General features: G+C 48.8%; 3 pseudogenes; 2 read left to right on the top strand and 1 right to left on the bottom strand.

Moving 5' to 3' along the window:
• Positions 1-1001: 1001 nt before the first annotated feature.
• LOC144139734 (serine/threonine-protein phosphatase PP1-beta catalytic subunit pseudogene) lies at positions 1002-2156 on the top strand (annotated as a pseudogene).
• A 5014-nt stretch (positions 2157-7170) lies between these two features.
• Positions 7171-13656, top strand: LOC144139733 (serine/threonine-protein phosphatase PP1-beta catalytic subunit pseudogene; annotated as a pseudogene).
• A 305-nt stretch (positions 13657-13961) lies between these two features.
• LOC144139731 (serine/threonine-protein phosphatase PP1-beta catalytic subunit pseudogene) lies at positions 13962-16983 on the bottom strand (annotated as a pseudogene).
• Positions 16984-17401: the final 418 nt, after the last annotated feature.

The following is a 17401-nucleotide window of genomic DNA, read 5'->3' as shown; positions in this document are numbered from 1 at the left end:
AGGTAAGACGGCGCAGTAGTTATAAAAACTACGGTGAGAAGGGTAATTGGCTTAGAAGCTAGCGTACATGAAGTTAAACGCAATGTAGACAGTTAAAATATAGGCCGACCGTCCCAATGAGCTGCGCGTGCAGGTAAGTGCATACAGGCCACCGAACGCATTTCCACTTAAGCAGTGCACAAATGTGATGCGGTACTAGAAGGACGAAGGCGTTTAAGCTAGTTGACTGGAAAGATGATAGATGTTTAAGCCTAGCAACAGCAGTATTAGAAAGCTGCCGCGGTACGTCTGCGCGGCGGCCCGCCGCGGTCGGCTCCAGCGGCCTCCCGCCGCCGAAGCAGACGACGCGACGGAGTAGCGCAAGACTTGACTGCAGCGCCGCTAGTTCTCGCGACCGCCACGCGGCCCGCCTCTCCGGCGGAGCTTTCAAACTGAGTTTATTCTAGTAACGTTGCCCGCGCCATTGAGACGAATGAGACAACCGATCATACAGTCCACATCTAAACCTGAATCGCCTATTGGGATAGTTTATTTCGAAATTTGCGTTGTCATCATCATCATTGTGCGAATTTCCACTAGAACATGAAGGCCTCTCCCATTGACCTCAAATTGCCCTCTTTCTGCAATGCCCGAGTCCAGTCTTGTACCTCTAATTTTCGTAATTGTTCGTTACAACGAGAAAGTGGTCTGCCCCTACTTATACATATAGTCCATCTTCTCTGTAGCCACTCTGTTCATGGTACACCTTGCACCTATTCAGCTGACGTGCCATCACATTCAGGTGTACCGCCGCACGCACTTCCCTACAAATTTACGTTTCCAGCTCACGGGTTGGTGAATTTTGGGATGCGGGGGCATTTTCGCGCAAAGCTCCCTAATCTTGGCTAATTTCTCCGTATGTACGTGCCACGAAGAAAGGAACCATAACATCGGTTCTCTCTTTCGTCTAGAGCACACGGCCCCTCCGTCAGATGCAACGAAATTTGTGTTGAAATTAAAGAATGAGGTGGGCGCAGGCAGAGGGAGATGGTGAGGATAGCGTAAAAAGTGGACGAAGATGCGTCCAATGCCTCCGTTTTCTAAATTTTGGTGTCTAGAATAATATAGGTCACATTCTGATTAGGTACAAATCGTCTTGTCCAATCGCCCACGTGGGTATGTGTCATATTCTGAGGCAACCAATCAACCACCGAACTAACCAACCTCTGTGCGGGCTCCATCACTTTCGCGAGAACCGGACGCCTGGGTCCTGCCTTCTCTTCTGGAGCGGCCAAACGCTGGTACCGCAACCGCTCAAGACGCGCGGCTAAATCCACGGCCAGTACGTGGTGTTTCTCTGGCTCGTTCACTTCCCACCGAAGGACAAGTACCTCTTCGTGGCGTCTACGCTTTTAGGGGCAAGGCAGGTAGTCCGTAGCGATCGTAGGCCCCCTTCTGGCGTGCATGGTCAAGTACGACGAGAACTTCCTGCTGGGGGGCAGCCCCCGTGCGCGCCTCCGACAACGGCATCTACTGTTTCCACCATGAGCGCAAGCGCCGCTTCTACATCAAGTTGTGGAAGACGTTCGTGGACTGCTTCGACTGCCCGCCCATCGCTGCCATCATCGACGACAAGATCTTCTGGTGCCAAAGGGGGTTTCCCGCTGACCCCCAGTCAACTGAACAAATTCCACGCATCGCGCGACCAGCAGACGTCCCCGGCACAGCTCTCTTGTCTGACCTTGCTGTCACATTCAAACAAGGGCGTCCAGGGTTGGGGCGAAAACGACCACGGCGTTCCCTTCACCTTTGGGTCCGAAGCGGTCTTTCAGATTTTCAACATGCACAACCTCGACTTCGACCAGGAAGTAGTGGAGGACAGTTTCGAATTTTCCGAGCAAAAGCTTGTGACTCTGTTAATGGTTCCCATTTGTTACAGCGAGTTTGACAACGCTGCAGGGGGAATGGTATCCGTCGATGGTGTTCTTATCAGCAGCTTCAAGATCCTGAAACCCTATGTGAAGAGGGCAAAGTACCAGTACAGTGGTCTCAACTCCGGGGCGCCCGTCACGCCACCGCAGAGTCCGGCGCAAAGGAAATGTGTGGTGGGAGGCGGGCTGCAACGACCGAGGGACGGAGAGTGTAATAAACAAAGTACCAGTAGCAACCACAATTAGTCTCTAACCAACCAACCGATGAACATGGGATACGAAACCGCCGCCTATATGCCTGTTCCTATTTTCTCTTTGGCGATCATTTTCGCAGCCGCAGTCCGTGGTTTGCTGCAATTCCCCCCACCCCTCTCACTCCGTGTTTGATTAGCTCACGTTCGTTTTTTTTTCTCTGGTTCAATTTAGTGACGTCTAATTATTTCTCTGACACTCTGCTGACTAATTGTGTGCGACTATTCTTGTCTATATTAAAGCTGTTCACCGCACGCAGTAGTTTTTTGCCATCTCAAGCCCTCACCTTCTGTGTCAGATGTTTTTATTCAGCAGCTTTATGTGGCTGGGACTAATGAAAATAGAACGGTCGCTGCTTCTACGCAAAAACCTCCTGCGCAAGCCTATGCGCAAGTCCGAGAACATGAGGTTGGAGATGAGTTACAAGTAAAGGGAAAGGTATTGCACGGGTCAATAGAGGACGTAGCTACTACGCTCTCGCATCTACTGACGCTGGTAGGTGGGAAGAGCGCATCAGAGGGAGCGAAAAACAGTCTCTCCCGGAGCACAGCGCACGCGCAGCAAGCCGCTGAGTTAGTCAGAGCTCAAGTAACAACGGCGGGAAGGGGCACCGCTCTATCGTCTGCTCTATCATCCCCGCCTACGGTCACCAGTACAGATGGTAAAAGCTTCCACCAGCACCTCAGCTCAGCAAGTGGCCGCCCAGACTAACCGGCGGCAACCGGCTTCGCTAGAACCGGTGGAAACCGGCTTCGCGAACAGCTCTTGTGTTAAAAGCGCCATTGTTGTTGTGGTATGTGTACAGTCAAGAAAATAGCCGCAGTTAAAGGAGTAAATAAAAAAAATACACATTTGTGATTCGATGGTATTTGAACACGGGTGCGTATTTGTTGTTGTTTCGCCTTCATGTATGGCACATACCATATCAGGGTATCGGATAATCAACAGAAGACAGGGAATATAGATAGAATTCTTATTTAATCACGAGGCGCTCAGAAAAGTAATTTAGACCGGCTGGAAAGAGTTTTGGCTCCATACATTACAGAGAAAAAATTGAAAAATCAAGGCGAGAGTAAAGAATCGCAATCATGACCTCAATCTGTGAGAATTTTCAATGAAGTCTGTGTGACATGAAATCTGTGAGAATTTTCAATACAAAATCCTTGATCTGACCCACCGTTTCGTTCCTGCACGCGTAATCTCGTACAACCCTAAAGCGCCCTGGTACAACGCCCATATTCGACGGCTTTCAAACAGAAAAAAACGCTTGTATCGCCTGGCGAAAAAATCCCAAAGCCAACACCGGTGGACTTTGTACCGCGCATCTGCAGAAGCGTATGTTTCAGCGGTTCAAACCGCAAAAAAGGATTTCCTTAAAAACACCCTACCAAGCATGTTGCTTAATAACACCAAAAAATTTTGGAACGTTCTCAACCCCCCCGAAAACAATAGAATAGTTCTTACAAGCCCTAAAGGTGAACCAATTGGCGACAAAGAATGCTCAACCGTATTAAACAGTGTGTTTTCTGATTCGTTTACAAAGCCATCATGTTCGCAACTACCAGAGTTTCCCCGCAATACGTATGTGCCTATGTATCCAATAATAATTGACACCGGTGGTATTTCTAAGATTATTAATTCTATTAAAACATCGGGAGCGTTTGGCGTTGATGGTATAAGTCCTAAATTTCTAAAAAAACACCAATGTATGTTGTTCCATTCTGTTAGCTAAAATCTTTCAGCAATCTTTGGACACCGGCGAATTACCAGATGATTTCAAAATCGGAAAGGTGGTACCAGCGTTCAAATCTGGAGATAAGCATTCACCCTTAAACTACAGACCCATTTCCATCACTAGCGTGCCGTGCAAAATTCTTGAGCATATAATATATTCGCACATCTCCAACTTCCTCGAGTCCAACTCATTTTTTCACCCATCCCAGCATGGATTCCGCAAAACATTCTCTTGTGAGACGCAACTGCTCCTATTCACTCACAAACTTCATGCTATTCTTGACCGTCGTTCTTTCGCAGACTGCATTTTTTTAGATTTTGCAAAAGCTTTTGATAAGGTCTCTCATCGGTTACTTCTACTAAAACTCCGCAATATTGGAATTGAAACTAACGTATTAAAGTGGCTTGAAAATTTCCTTACTAATCGCCAACAGTTTGTCACAGCTAACGACGTTAGCTCATCGCTTGCCCCCGTAATATCAGGCGTTCCTCAAGGAACAGTCCTCGGCCCTTTACTTTTTCTTATTTACATAAACGACCTACCTAACTGCGTTTCCTCTTCGATTCATTTATTTGCCGATGATTGTGTTTTTTTCCGAGAAATAACAACTAATGACGACATTCATGCTCTTCAAAGTGACATCAATGCCATTTCCAACTGGTGTGACACGTGGCAGATGAAGCTAAACGTTAAAAAATGTAAATTCAAGCGCGTTTCACGTATTTCGACAATCCCACCCTCGTATCACCTGGATCAAATTGCTCTTGAATCAGTCCCGTCGTACAAATATCTCGGCCTTCATATAACAACCGATCTTTCCTGGAAAAAACATATTGATTTCATCACCAACAAAGCAAATCGCATGCTCGGTTATCTTAAACGAAACTTTCAGTCTGCTCCTTCATCTATCAAGCTACTTTTTTACAAATCCATTGTCCGCAGCCAACTCGAGTACGCCTCATCGATATGGGATCCTCACATAGAAATACTTGTTCATCAACTAGAAATGATACAAAACAACTCTGCGCGTTTCATTCTTTCAAATTATCAGCGAGCATCCAGTGTGTCTACAATGAAATTGAACTTGGGACTGCCATTGCTCACCACGCGTCGTAAAATCGCTCGGCTCTGCCTTTTCCATAAAATCTTTTATCATGATACCCTTCAACACTTTCTTATAACCCCGCCGTCATATTTATCTTCACGTCTTGACCACTCCCACAAAGTAGGCCAAATTTCATGCCATACAACAACTTTTTCTAAATCATTTATCCCGTCAACGTCAAAAGACTGGAACCACCTTCCCCGTGACATTGCTGCAATCGTTCATTCCGAGTTGTTTAATGCTGCTCTTCATAATACCGTTGTGTAACCTTATTTTTAACAAAGCGGCGTGCGTTGTATAAACACCTTTTGCTGTTGTTATCGCATGTACGTGCAATTTGAGCCTCTGTCTATTGTTACATATTTTGTACTTACGCTGCTACGTTTTGTTATTGTTGTATTTCGTACCCCACTCCCCTCTTCAATGTATTCACACTGAGGGTATTCACAAATAAAAAAAAAAAAAGCACAGGAGGGCAGAGCATACATCCAGGCGGCAGAACCCCACTTCGGAAGCCCAGAATGATAGTAGAGCCTGCACTGATAGGGATATCTCTAACCCGCAAAGCGGCACCTCCAGGAACTGACGTCTGAGACGTGAAAAACGTCGACAGGTCAAGAGGTAGTGTTTGACAGACTCGTCTTTGCTACAATAGCTACCGAGAGCTGCTGGCGCCAGATGAAGCCTTTGTAAGTACCTATTGGCAAACCTAGCCGCCGAGACGGACGACACGTTCCCTCTATTTTTCGGTGTACGAGGACACTCGAACAAGAAAATAAATGTGCTTGCACGGGAAACAGACCTAGAAGATATCACTCTTTACTTATTTTCAAGACGCCTGCGTAGAATTGGCTCCAGAGAACATGCTCCAGGAAAAACAATGGCCGAACCTTACTGCAAAAGAATTAAAATCTCTGCAACCCGAAACAAGGCCGTAAGCTTGAAAATAGCTTCCTCTGCTTCAGAGCCACTTAGGCGCAGCAGAAAAGCCTGTTTAACAGTAGCTGAAGAAAATGGAATGAGGATTCCAACCTATGACGGAATTGGGAGTGCGTCGACAGGCAAGGTCTGTCAATCCTAAAACCCGGGTCTGCAAAGCAGTAGCCCAGTGCTGTACCAACTGTGCTACGTCAGTTTTTAAGTGCGAATGCACTTCTTAAGCGACCCTGAACCTGCGTTCACCGGCGATGTCCGCGCTCGTGCGAATGCTCGTGCCTGGCCGCTGACATGGCACATACCCACGTGGGGGATTGGCGAGGAATCTCCTCGTCTTCCTTGGCAACGGGGGGAGATGGGCGCGCGCTGCCTGGCCGCTGACATGGCACATACCCACGTGGGGGATTGGCCAAGAATCGGGCGTGAGAAGGGCTAATGCACCTGCTTAAAGGAGTACTGACACGAAATTTCAAAGCTGAGATCCGCTCTAGCAATCAAGTACAACGACAACACAAATAGGTGTCTGTGAATAAATGCATCTTTCTTTCTTTGTAGTTGTGTGTGTGTGTGTGTGATCTCTCTTTCGCGAACATTACCGAACCGCGCAAATTCAACTCGTGCATTAGCACTTTCACATTCTTCCCCTCGGGGAAATTCGGGGAATTTTTTAATCATGCTGCAAGTGTCAAACAAAAGTTGTTGGATTTGTTTCGTTCTTCGGGGCACATATACACTTGATGGATTGGCCGGGAATAGCAAGTTTGTAGAGGAAATGTGCTCGCTTCACAAAATTCAGAAAGCTATAAACTGGAAGCGTAAATTTGTAAAACAGTACGCTTCGTGTGCAACCTGAACGTGTCGACACGTGAGTAGACAAGGAGCTTGGTAGTTCATCAGGGTGACTGAGTGGTGACCGAGAGATGGGACTAAAATCAAAGGTAGACCGCAAGCTTTATGGAGGATAGTTGTTTCATCTCAAGCCCACCGAGTCACCATACGTTGCAGTGAGCTGCAGACGCCACCTCGTATCCACGGAAAAGAGAGCCTTTATTCTTGCCCAGGCTATTTATAACCGGGCTGCGTTTACTGATGATGACAATGAAAATTGGCCACCTTAGCACTGTGCACCACCTGGTGGCATAAACGTAACTAAATTACACAACACAACATCCACTCCTTCCAAAAAAGGGGCAGCACACCGTCACACAACACAACATGCCCAGCATGCCAGCATGGCATGCCAGCAGTTTGACATGCCATCTGGCAATCCTGAAAGACTGACGGCCCGCTCCATTTGCACCGAGCAGCGTAAACAGTGCCTGATGGTCTGTGCGTAACTTGTGCCGGCCCCAAAGGTACCTTTTCCAATGCTTACATGCTCACATGCAGGCTAGTCTTCCAGTTCGCCTACGGAGTACTTGGCTTCAGCTGGTGTTAGGCGCCTTGATGCAAAAGCGGTGGTATGCAAGGCATCACCTTTCGGTTGCTGGAGCACAGCTCCTATGCCAATGCCAGAAGCATCTGTTGTAATCAGTTTTTTCCAGAGCAGGGTCAAAAAGCTGTAAGGAGTTACTTGCCAAGAGGAGCTTCAGTTGGTCAGAAGAGGCTTGCCTTTCCGGCGTCCAAGTGAACTCTACTCCTTCCCGTAAGAGCTGTCGTAGATGCTCAATGAGTTCAGCATAGTGCGGTATGAATTTTGCATATTACCCAACCATGCCAAGGAAAGAGCGCAACGTTGCCACACTTGTGGGGGCTGGAACTGTGTGGACATTGCTCACGAGTGGGCGAACACCTTCTTCGGTCACTCTGTGACCCAATATTTCAACCTCCTTCACTCCAAAAATGCACTTGTCATTCAGTTTTAGCCCAGCATGGACAATGCACTTCTAAACCTGCAGAAGGCAGGCTTCATTCTCTTCTTTTGTACACCCAAACACAACAGTGTCGTCAATGTAGCAGAAAATATTTCTGCAGCCTTGTAAGATTGTGGTCATCATTCTCTGGAAAGCAGCCGGTGCCGAAGCGAGTCCAAAACAGACACGCTTATACCTGCACAGCCCATGCTCTGTGATGAAAACAGTCAGGTCCCTGCTGTCTGGGCCAAGTATCATTTGATGACAGGCAGAGGCCAAATACAGCCTTGAACAGAACTTTGCGCCATGCAGCTTGTATAGCAACTCTTCTGTGTGGGGCAGGGGAAATGAGTCCACAATTATTGCTTTGTTAGGTTCCAGAAGGTCCACGCATATCCTAATTTTCCCTTTCTCTTTCTTCGTTACAACTATTGGGGAGACCCAAGGGGCACTGTCAATTTTCTGAATCACATCTGCCTGTTCTAGCCGATCCAGTTCAGCTTCCACAGATTCCTTCACCGCAAACGGCAAGCGTCGTAGTTTAGCGCTTACAGGAGTAACATTCTATCGTATCCTGACTTTATGCACGAAACCCTTTGCTAGACCCAAATTCCACTCAAACAGGTGAGAGAACTGGGATAGCAGGTGAGGAGAGAGCCCTTCCGGTTTACAATAAATGCGGAAGCAGCTCAGTGAAGTACCATTTAACTTTAGTTGCAGTGTGTTGATGGCGTCGGTGCCGAGGAGATTTGTGCGTTCTGGTACCACGTAGAACAGGAGTTGAGCATACCGGTCCCGATATTGAACTGGAGTGGCGAAGCATCCTTGAATGTTGATTTTACTGCGTGAAAAATCGAGCACTGTCACCGATGTTGGCTGGAGTGGTGGTGGAGGCCTCAGTTTGATGTACGTGTCAGCAGCAAGACTTCATACTGCAGAACACAAGTCCACGAGAAAATCGACGGTAGTTTCTTGAACCTGTACTTGTATGCGCAGTCCCGTGCTCTGTTCCCCATTAAGTTGCAGTACACTGAGAACTGTTGGATCGCGGTGCTGGACTTCTTGAACAGCGAGGGTCTTCTTACTAAGCTTCTCGCTCCGACAGACTCTCGAAATGGCCTCCCTTGCCACTATTGCTGCAGGTTTTGTTTCTTGCTTTGCAAATACTAGAATTGGCCAAGTGTTTCGCAGAGCCGCAGTGAAAGCAAGTCCTACTGATTTGTCCCGACAAGGCACGTTCGCCTGTCCCTGGCACCAAACGCTTATTCACTTTTTGCACGCAGCTTGCAGGGCTAGCAGATGACAACTCCTTGGAATATTTTGCAGGTTCTTCGATACTTTGTGAGGGTCCTTCCAATGTCAATGAGGAGCCTTCCAAAAGTAGCCGCTCCCGAAGTACGGGCCGGGTTGTTCGTATTTGCTACGAGTTGGTCGCGTATGAACTCGTCGGCCATGTCATTAAAGGCGCAGGAAAGTGAAAGTTCTCGCAGCGCAGAAACGAACTTGCCTGCGGTCTCGCCCGGAAACTGAACGCGTTGACCAAAACGCTGGCGTTCAATGACAACGTTAGTACTTGCTGTGTAGGAGGCCTCGAGCGTCTGCAGAGCAGTCTTGAATTCGTCATCGTCCTCCGTAGGTTGCTTCTCTGGTATCGTGTAGTATATTCGTTATCCCTCGACCTGCAGACAATGTTGAAAGAGTTCCTTGCGGCGTGCTGGCAGGTACGCGTCGCTTGCCGATGCTATGACGCAGTTCTCGAGCAGCTGACGCCTTTACGTCCATGGTATGGCGGGCTTTCCCGGTGCCGGTAGAAACGGTGGCGGCGGCGTCAGTGCAATTGAAGAGGATTGCAGTATGCTGGTATTTGAGTAATCACGTGGCATTCCACCCGCAGCCGAAGGGTTATCTCGTCGCCATTATGTTGTATCCGATGCCAACCGAGTCTCCATACGTGGCAGAGAGATGCAGACGCCACCTCGTACCCACGGAAAAGAGACGTTTATTCTTGTTACACGCTATTTATAACCGTGTGGCGGTTGCTGATGAACACAATGTAAATTGGCCACCTTGGCACTGTGCGCCAACACAATACAACAGACAGAATTAAGAAAACCTGGTGCAAAAAATTAATGGGGGAGGAGAGTAAAACTTTTATGTAGGCCCAATCCGACTCCGTGTGTAGAGGCAGACCAGTGGGGGGACTCCTTAGCCCAGGAGTTCCTGGCTCTGGCTGGCAGTCCGGGCCCGTCTCACCAGGTTAAGCTGGGAGCCGGGTTCAGAGCTGGATGGCTGCGTAGTACAGGACCAGTCTGAGGTCTGGGGATCTCCATCAACAGCATAACTTTGCTCTGCAGTGGATTTAAGCAGGTTGATGATGGTGATGGTGATGACTCAAAATTGAATAAAGACTTTCGGCATAGACAATTAAGGTTTTGTTGGGGAGTGCGTAATCGGTCGTGTCGTTCGTCTTGAGCACGCGGGTCTTCTCCTCCGTTATACATGTAACAATGAATGCTCTAAATGACAAATCAAATCGGCGCAGGCAGGGGCAATAGCGATGTTGCGTAGGAAGAAGACGAAGCTGCGTCCACTGCCTCTCTGTGTGTGCGTTCCATCGCCTCCACGAGAACCGGACGCCTGGGCCCTGCCCTCTCTTCTAGATCCGCGCCACCCGCGGAATCCGAAACCACTCAAGACCTTGAGCGGGCAGTACGCACTCCTCGGCTGGTGTCTGAGGGCGGCGCCTTCCGAACACCGAAGGCAAGGTACCTCTTCCTGAGCGGCGATGAGGACAGGGGCATGGCAAGTAGCTCATAGAGACTTCATGCTTACTGCCCATTTCCCAGGAAGCCAAGTACCCAGAGGACGTCCTGCTCCTGGGCAACCCCCATGTGCGCCTCGATAAGCCGCAACTACGGCTTCCACCATGAGTGCAAACGCCGCTGCCAAACCAAGCACTGGAAGACCTTCGTCGACTGCTTCGACCGCCTTTTTATAACTGCCATCGTCGACGAGGGATATCTTTTGCTGCAACGGATGACTGTCCGTGGACCTCCAGTCAATGGACAAGGTCAGGCGCATTCCGCGACCTACACAGGTCCCCAACACAAGCGTCTTGTGTAACACTGCGGGTGGGTACAGGGAAGTCTTTCACCTTTGGGTCGAACGTGGTCTCTAATTTACTCAGCAGGCTCTACCTGGAGTTAATATGCAGGCCCCACCAGGTGCTGGAAGGCGGTTTCGAGTACTTCTCCAAGCACCACCTGAAGACACTGTCCTTGTTACCCAACTGTTGCGGCAAGTTCGGCAACACTGGGGACACCATAGTGTATGCCGATGAGAGTTGCGGCTTCCACATCTTTAAACCTTCCGAAGGCCAAGTGCGAGTACGGTGGTCCGAGCTCCGGGCCGCCTGTAACAAGATGCCGTGGAGGGCGGTCCAGAAGAAAATAATGGGGTAGGGGTGTGGACCGAAGCTATTGAGGCTAGCCACCAACAACCACAACAAACATCTTCACGCACAGACAAACCGACAAACAAGAGCCACGCAAGCACTGTCTCATCTTTCCTCCTCCTGTTTCTGCTCACCCGCCATTTCTCGGCCCAGGTCCATTGATCCCTACTATTTTTCCCGCGATCCTCACGTCACAAAAATTAGTTCACCTCCATGATCGTACGCCGCACCGTTTTTAAAGATCTTTGGTCCTATAGAATGTCTATCAATTATTTTTGTGCGCGTGGCTGAATTAAAACTGGTTCTTCTTATTCAGCAGTTTTTTCATCCTCTGTGTCCCGGAAGTCATGTTGTTTTTTATAAAAAATGCATATGCCTAAATTTCCACATATAGTGTGCGTGAAAAAATCGGCGTAGAAGGGAATTATTTTGCCGTCTGTGTTTCCACCTTCAAAGGTTCCTGAAATGACATTTTCGCCGGTGTTTCTTCCCGTCCAGCTTATAAGGCCGACGGGTGACACATGGGCTGGTCTTTCCAATCTGAGCACGCAGTCATCGCCCGTTTACCTCTCAATGCCGGTGGTCGAGTGCTTTGTGGAGGTGTGTTACAAAAAGAGATGCTTATTACATGGGAGCGAAACGGGCAGACCCATGTTTGTCCGCTAGAATAGAATTTTAGTCGTACTTTTTTGTCGAGCTGATTAGTGTGGAAGTATGCTGAAACGCAAACTACAAGCAAGCGTGTTTTGTTTCGCACACACATTGCAGTGTCCCCACTTTCGCTGATCGTCCTTCTAAGACACCGAGTGGAAGGGCACTGTTTAATTTATGTCCCTTCCCTTGTGCGCTGACTCTGTCGAACAATGCACCACTGGGAATTCCGGATCCACAGTATTGATGGCCCCCTCAACCTGCTCGACCAGAAATGAGGGGACTCGCGCGCCCTAGATTCTAAGATTCGGGCCAAGGTACCTCAACTATACAGGCCAAGACGCTAACTTCAGCGCAGTCTCGAGTAGTAGTAGAAGTAGTATGAAACCTGTATTGAGCAAAGAAGTCGGAATGGTTCCCTAGTTTGGGAACCCAAGTGATGACTGGATGACCGACGCCCTGTATCCCGGAAGTTGCTGGATATCTCGGTGGTCGCTGGTAATCGGGTTCTCCCACAGAACCGGGAGGGCGAGGGGGAAGGAAAGGGTGGAAGATCGGGGTTCTCTGTGCCCACTGTAATAAAATATGGGCTAGTATGCCTGGATTGGAGCGGGAACTGCATTGGAAAGAAAATTTAGCGGGAAAGAGGTGGTCTAAGCGAAATTAATGAACGGAGGCATTCGTTTGGAAGCAAGGGGGAGTCGTTTCTTCTTGCTTAGAGTGTGTGATATAAGGTTTAAGGAAGTATTGCCTGTCAAGTCGGTAGTATTGTGTAATCCTCTGAAACGTGACATATAGTGTGGACTCCGCTTGTTCTTCTAGGGCCTGGGAAAAGAGTAAGCGTATGACAAGATCAGCCTTATTCGGGCCCACGTGTACAGCGCCACCCTGTCGTCCTCTGCCACCATTACCATTCCCTCGTACACTACTCCTGGCGAGCTGGTCATGAGCAGATGGTGAGAGCTTTAGTTAGATTTCGCCTCTACATCTTCTTGGTGAATGATGAAGACGAAATAATTATGTTTTTGAAGAAGCTCGAGCCGAGAGGACGATCTTGACTCGCTACGATGACCGACGTCCGATAATTGAAGCAGGTGAGGGATGAAAACTGCCTTTGTTGCTGGATATTAGGTTTATTTACACTATTTACATTACTCCAAGTATTAACATCAGGACAAAATGACGGTTACGGTGTCACTTGCCCGCAGCATCCTGTTCGGCCAAGACTATACAGAACTAGATCCCCTCGACAGACCTACCGACCGACCCTGGACAAAACCCGACACTTTGGTTTTGATCCCAAAAACCACGCCTCCAAAGGGGGCGTTCAAAAAAGAGCGAAATCCCTTTTCAACATGATTCATATGGAGCAGAAATTGGCTACAAGTACCAACCAATCCTAAACATGTCCCCACCTGCGGTCACATGACCCAATACTCTCTATCATGCAACTCCTAGTACGTTTCCCTCGTACGTTATTGAAACCGACATGCAAAGACGTGACATCTGCTACCTAAAGTCACTGACCGCGCAAGTGGTCGAACCATTACGTTAAGCGGGCGGCACCTGCTCATAGCCAAAGCCGACCACTTTGAGCGGTCTTCGCGCGGCTAACATCTTACAGTATCCTTGCCTTGCCGCCTCGCATTTGTCCCCGCGCGCGCTGGCACAATGAGGGAGTTGTGGGCTAATCCCTTTCGCAGACCAAGGGACGCCGCTTCCCGCTGCGTGATTGGCGGGAAAAGCTGCTCCAAACCTAGGCGAGCAATGTCGAGTCGAATGACCCATAAACAAACAGCACCTACGTCGGCTTCGCAAATCCTCAGAGGCTGCGCCGCGCGGCTTTTTGACACTAAGAGAAGGCATCCTTTCGCTTCCCGTCAGCTCGTCAACCTTGACGAAGGACCGAGCCAATTCCTAATGTCCGCCAACCATAATAGCGGCGTGCGCGCTGTCCAAGAGGGACCCCCGTGATGGAACTGTTTTCACTGCTGTGCACCCATCCACCGTTCACTGAGACCGCCCGGTCGAGCTGACCGCATACCAACGAAAAGAGGTACTCGGGCTAAGGACCCCCGTCTGTTGCCACACAAGAGGAAGGAACACAAAGTATGCTCTCAGCGCCCCCAACTTCGCGTCCCTGAGGTTGCATGAAAGGAACGCTGCATGACAGCTACAAGCGGAGGCAACTCCGATACATGAGCCACCAGCGTCTTTGATTAATTAAAGGAGGAGCCCGAACTTAACAGCTTGCACCAGCCATTCTGCCATGTCAGTTCCACAAACCGCCGTCCGGAAGTTTCAAATGCATTTTTTTCAGTGAACGTTAAGGATTGGCAAGGATATTGTAAGCAGTTTGACACAACAGTCCACAGCAATTACATTTTAGCGAAGATTGACAGGCTTAATATTTTCGCTCGTACCTAACCCCGGTAGGGCTGGGCAGTTCCGAGCTCGTTTTGATTATCTGCATTTCTGTATCGAAATACTTTTGGAAAATGTGTTTGTATCTCAGCAGGGAGACTTTTAGGCTTATAAAATATATCTCGATGCTCTGGCATGTTATGGGTATCTTGTAATGTTTACTAAGGCGAAAGCCTTGAATGTGTTTTTCTTCGAAAAAGCGCCGTTGTTGTAATTGTTTCGTGGAAAAAATGGCAGCCACTGTTAAGTATAAACAAACACATATATGATCACGTGGGATTTTAATCCACCTCTGGTCGTAGCAGCTCAGTGCCCCGCCAAAGGGCTGTTATGATGATGATGATGTCCTCAAAGATTTTGGCACGTACCCACAGGGGGGGATTGGCCAGGGCTAAATCGGTTGTTGAAATACGCAGGGACTTCAAAATACTAAATTATTTCCGGAAAGAGGCTGTAAAAGGAAACTTAGTTATGAATAAAACCCGAATTACCCATTTACGCCCTGTTCCCAACTTAGAAGAAAAGTCTTCGTTTCCTTTATTCGTGGCACAAATACACTTGAGGGATTGGCAAGGAATCAGGATCTTTTAGGGGCAATGTGCCCACTTCACAAAACTTTACAAAACGTTAAATTGGGAACGTAAACTTTGTAGAATCTTTGTAGAATTGTGCGTGCCGCGTGACACACGAAAGTAATGCCACGTTAGCGGAACAAGTGCATGATGGACCACCAGGGTAACAGAATGGATACCGAGATTCAGGACTAAAACTAGGGGCATACCATTGACTTGATGTGGAGATGACGCAAGAAAACTTTGGGGCAAACAATGAACTCGGGCAGTGTCGGATCTGCTGTAAGTGAGTGGGGGAGGCCTTCGTCCTGCAGTGGACATAATTAGGGTGATGGCTATGGTGACAACTAAGGGAAAATTAAGAGCAGAAGAATCTCTCTCGATAGAGAATTCGGGTTTAGTTCAAGGATGTGTGGTCGGTTAAGTGAGTGGGGGAGGCCTTCGTCCTGCAGTGGACATAATTAGGGTGATGGCTATGGTGACAACTAAGGGAAAATTAAGAGCAGAAGAATCTCTCTCGATAGAGAATTCGGGTTTAGTTCAAGGATGTGTGGTCGGTTCTGATGTTCGCCTTGAGCAAGGGGACCATCTCTTCCTGCAAACGACAAGCGTGCTGTTCTTCACGCAGTAGCGAGCCACTCTTCTGCGAGATAGTTCTTTCGCGCCTTGTGGTGGGTCGTTCCCACCTAACAGTGTCTGTACATGCAAGAGGGCAAGTACGTCACCTATAAACCCATTCGCTCGCTCTCCGCTTGCGTTTAGCTCCTCTCCAACCTGCTTCTTTCGCTCATGCATATACGGTTGCGTCGGAGGAGTTGTCTACTTAAGACCTAAGCATTTTTCTTTCGCCTAACCAGAAAAAGTCTCGCTTTAAAAACAACCAAAACCTTAAATGAGGGCTAGAGACAACACACAAAACATCGCAATGTGCGGTGAAACAGTTTTAATGCACATGAATAGCGCACAGAAATTAGCGAAAGGATATGAGTGTATTAGACGTCCTAACAACTTCGGAAAAAGACCAGAGAGAAATAATAGCGCTGAAATAATCGAGCGCGGGTCCGTCACGATCGTTCTCCACCCAGGCATGGACGAAAGCAAGGGTACAAAAGAGGTTTGCGCCGGGGATGCCTGTCGGTCGCGTGATGCGCGTGATCTACTCCATTAATTGTAGGTCAGGAGACAGTCCCGTGTGGCAGCAGATGATCCTGTCGTCGATGATGGCAGCGAGGGGCAGGAAGTCGACACAGGTCTTCCACAGCTTGGTGCTGTAGCGGCGCTTGTACTCGTGGTAAAAGCCGTTCATGCGGCTGATGGTGGCGCACTCGAGGGGTTGCCCCGGAGCAGAAAGACGTTGCCGGGGTACTTGAGCTTGTATGCGAGCCGGAGACAGATGGTCTCGAGGGTATGCTGGCCTTGACCCCTGTCCACGTAGCACTCCAGGAAAAGGTACCTTGCCTTCGTTGGGAAGGCGCCAAACTGCACCAGCAGGCGGAGGACCGCGTACTGGCCGTTAATGTCGGCGCGGGTCTTGGGCGGTTTGGTATTCCGCGGGTGGCGCGGATCAATAAGACAAGGCGGGACCGAGGCGTCCGGTTCTCATGGAACCGATGGAACGCACCCAGAGCGTGGCAGTGGACGTAGCTTCGTTCTCTTCTAACCCCGCTACCGACCCCTGGCGGCGCCCAGATCATTCTGTATTTACGACATACATTCCCACCAGTCTGACAAGCACTACGACTCGCGTTATTGAGACGAATGAGACAACTCATCATACATCAAAACCTGAACCGTCTATCGCGAAAACGTATCTCTAATTTCTCGTTATCATCATCATCATCATCATCCCGCCAATTTCCATCAGCAGACGAAGGCTTCATCCATTGACCTCAAAGCACCGAATTGGTGCATTGCACAACTTCTTGTTATGCCGTAGGGCAATGTCTCGCCATTAAAAAAGTCCTTTCTTTTACCCAAATTCTCTAAATTGTCCTTTCCAGCGAGTAAGCGGTCTATCCCTACTTATAGACCCGCCACTCGGTGGCCGCTCTCTTCGTGGAACACCGTACACCTATTTTGCTCACGTGGCATCAAATTCAGGTGTACCGCCGCACGCACTGCCCTACATATTAACGTTTCCAGTTCTCGGGTTTGCAAATTTTGTGAAGCGGCGGCATTTCCCCGCAAAGCTCCCCATTCTTGGGCAAATGCTTGGTATGTATGTGCCACGAGGAACGGAACCATAACATCGGTTGTCTTGTTCGTCTGGAGCACACGGCTCCTCCGGAAGATGCAATGAAATTTATGGTATAATTAACGAATGAGGTGGGCGCGGGCCGAGGGCGGTGGTGAGGATAGCGTAAGAAGAGGGCGAAGATGCGTACGCTGCCTCCCTTTTCTAAATTTTGGGTCTAAAATAGTATAGGTCACAGCCTTATAAGCTACAAAGCTTCTTGGCCAATCCCTCACGGGGGTATGTGTCATGATCTGAGGCAATTAACCAACCAGG

Source organism: Haemaphysalis longicornis, unplaced genomic scaffold (assembly GCF_048455015.1).
Source record: "Haemaphysalis longicornis isolate Haplotype H1 unplaced genomic scaffold, Haemaphysalis longicornis Haplotype H1 scaffold_5, whole genome shotgun sequence".
Taxonomy (NCBI): Eukaryota; Metazoa; Arthropoda; class Arachnida; order Ixodida; family Ixodidae; genus Haemaphysalis; species Haemaphysalis longicornis.
The sequence above is the reverse complement of the archived record's forward strand: the minus strand, read 5'-3'. Positions and strand labels throughout refer to the sequence as shown.